Below are 3,243 nucleotides of genomic sequence, written 5' to 3'. Positions count from 1 at the left end.
CTTCATTAACATAAGAGAATCTATTAATTGAGAGCAAACTTCAGATTAAGCTCAAAGCTGAAAGGAGACCAGTGTTATATTTGCCTCAAGATCAATCCATCAGTCAATAACCATTTACTTAGCTCTTATTATTACATAGAGGCAGGCACTGTGCTAAGCACTCAGGATACAAAGATGGGCAAAAATGGACCATCTCACATGGATGAGCAAGAAAACTTCCTACTTCGAAGGAACTACAAGCAATTATTTATTAGTAATTGAGTATGGAAAGTCGTTATTCTAATTGGCTGTAATGAAGCCTTTAGTAACAAGGAGAATAAGAGTAGAAATGGGTCTACAATTTCATTGCTATGGGAAGCCCCCTAGTGAGGAAATTCCCTCTACTCATGCAACTTGGCATCATCTCTGCCACTCACAATCTTAAAGAATTGCTTAGAACACTGAATGATTAAGTGACTTACTCAGTCACACAGTATACATCCTAGGTGAGATTTGAAGCCAGGTTTCCTTGGCTTGGAGGACAGCTGTCTATAGACGATGCCTTCTGTTTAAAAAAGCAAGCAAAACAGAACTGGGTGGATATTCTTAAAATTCATGGTTAAAGAAAGCCCCAAAAACCTGTAGTTCACTTTAGTCAATTTTGACAACATCCTGCTCCATTCATTGGTTTGGGCTGGCGATTTTGTTTTTCTTTAATGAGAGCTGTTAACAAGTAGGAAAATTGAGCTTCATTTCCTCTTTTCCCCTTCTAGTGTTCTGCTGAAGGTGCTAATGAGCAACAGAACACCAAACAGCAGACAGAAGGAAGGAGGAGGAGCAAAGGTTGTCCAGAAAAATAATAGCTCCCATTTAAAGGGCATTTTGCAGTTTGTAAAGGTCCATGAACTCATCCCTGTGGGCACTTCCTCCACCAGAAAGTCATTTGCAAAAGGTTGACAGTTTCTTTCTTGCAATTTCATCCAGAACGCTGCCTTTGCACTTTACAGCCCCCATTCTGACTGATGCTCTTTAATCCTGTGTGGGCTGACCTATCTGAGCCTCAGAGGGGTCAAGGAGGGGTCAATGTTCTCCCTCCTCCAGTACCCCCTTACTCAAATACAGCAGGCTCCAGCCAAGCATCTGGGAAGAGGGGTCCAGTCAACACTTTCAACAGAAATATTGTGACAATTAAAAAAAAAAAGAGGCTACCCAAATAGTTTTTATCTTCTAAAAAGAAAAAAAAAGCATCTTGGAGGTATCCAATCTTCAGACCAAAGGTGGGAAGGAAGAAGAAACCTGGAGGAAGTGGGCTGCTGTGGAATCTGTGGGCATCGAGTGAAAGCTTTGTTCTACAGCAATGGCATGGCATGCAGACACAAGGAAGATGGCAGCCCAGACAAGGCAATGCGGGCACTTTTTACCAAAGAAATCACAGCATTGGCAGAAACCTATTTGGCAGAAGCCATCAGTGTTTGATAATGACTCTGATGAGGAGACCTCAGTGAACAACGGCCTTCAGAGAGAAGCCTTGAAGAAGCAAGGGATGAAGCCAGCTGATTGCAATTGCAATTCAGAAGGCCCTGGTAGAAGATGCCACTGTGTACGAATATGGCAGTATTTATGCCACAGTGCCATGGAAGAAGGAGGGAAGTCATCCCAAACTGCTTTCAGGAAAGGTCTGAAAGCCTACGTACATCCACAGCCTACTAAAAGCAGTTGAGATAAGAAGAAAAGCAAGAGAAAAGAATGGAAAAGAAAAATCAGAGAGAATGAGAAATGGAAAGGGGAGAATTTGATGAAAAAGAAGCATTTGTGACATCTGCTTATAAGAAGAAGCTTCAGGAGAGAGCTGAGGAAGCAGAAAGAGAGAGGAGAGAAGCTGCCCTGGAGGCTTGTCCAGATGTAACCAAGCAGAAAGAGCTCTGGATTTTATAGGCACCTTTTAAAACAAGCAGTTGGAGAAGAGGATGTGCCTATATGCAGCCTTTGGGAAGCCAGCTCTAGGATAAAGGAGGAGAAACCACGGAGTTATTCCGATGAATTAAATCCAGAATGCAGAGTCCTACTTCATAGAAACGTATGCAAAACCAGAGTGAAAGAAGAGGAAAACTGAGATGCAGAAAGAGACCCTGATGCAGGCAGCAGTGAAGATGATGAAGACAAGAGTGGGAGGAGGTGCAGGAGTGAGAGTGGCCACCAGAGTGAAAGGATCCAAGTTCACTCAAGCTCCTTGAGGAAGGACAGAGGACACCATAGCAGAAGCCACATCAAGGACTCTAGGACAGGAAGCAGCAACAGAATCACGAAGGACAGAAATAACTACCCTCAGAACCTCAGCTACAAAAGCCGGGCAGGGAGCAGAACAACCACCACGTTGACAGTGGTCACCAGCAAGAAAAAACAGATCACAGGCCCAGGGAGGACAGCAGGAAAGACTACATCAGGGAGAGGCAGGAGCAGGAAGATGAAGAGGGAAGAGGAAGACTGACCAAGAATGAAAGTGGGAAGAAGAGTGGGGGAAGCAGCTCCCCTGGGGACAAGAAAGAGCCAGTCTGAGAAAGAGTGAAGACCAACATGACAAGAAGGAGATGGAAACAAAAGAGAGACAGAAGCCTTATGGAGGGAAAGAAAGAGAGGCATGAGAAATGCAGAGAGGGGGAACTCAGCATCGGCCCTTCAGAAAGGACTGAAGAGAGAGAGGGAAGTACCTCAAGTCCTGGGGTGCAGGACAGGCTGCGTGGGGAGGAAGGTTCCAGCAGGAGGGGAGACATGGAGAGGGCCTCCTGCCCTGAAAGACGGTGGGGATCAAAGTACCGGCTAGAGTGGGAAGGAAAGAAGCCACCTGAGACACTGAGCAAATTGGCAAAGCGCAGTAACAAAGAGACTGTGAGGTCAGCGAGAGACCGGTACCTGGACAGGCAGATGGTTTGGTATGGTGCCAAAACCTACATTGAGAGAGAAGAGGAATGAGGGTTGCCCAGCTAGGGGCTAACATATGGAAAATGGCAACAGTCAGATGGACTGGAGGAGAGTAGAGAAGGGTAATAATTCTTTTTTGTACATTGTACATTATGAGTGGGGCAGCAGCTTTTACATGTTTTCAACACACTTAATTTTATGTTAATAAAAATGTACTTTAAGTTTAAGGGAAAAATTGCTTTGTGAAGGCTCGGTTCAAAGTGGTGGCTGACTTCTAGGTCTATGAATGGATAGTATACCAGCTCAATGAGAGAAGATTCTGTGGTATTCCTAGGCTCAAAATGA

The 3,243-nt window shown here is 44.7% G+C and overlaps 1 pseudogene; it reads left to right on the top strand.

The window, feature by feature from the left end:
* The first annotated feature begins 1,363 nt into the window (after window positions 1-1,363).
* LOC110205604 (nuclear speckle splicing regulatory protein 1-like) lies at window positions 1,364-2,949 on the top strand (annotated as a pseudogene).
* Window positions 2,950-3,243: the final 294 nt, after the last annotated feature.

This window comes from Phascolarctos cinereus, unplaced genomic scaffold, assembly GCF_003287225.1.
Source record: "Phascolarctos cinereus isolate Bilbo 61053 unplaced genomic scaffold, phaCin_HiC Scaffold_1;HRSCAF=81, whole genome shotgun sequence".
NCBI lineage: Eukaryota > Metazoa > Chordata > Mammalia > Diprotodontia > Phascolarctidae > Phascolarctos > Phascolarctos cinereus.
Note: the sequence above shows the minus strand (reverse complement) of the source record. Positions and strands in the feature narration are given on the sequence as shown.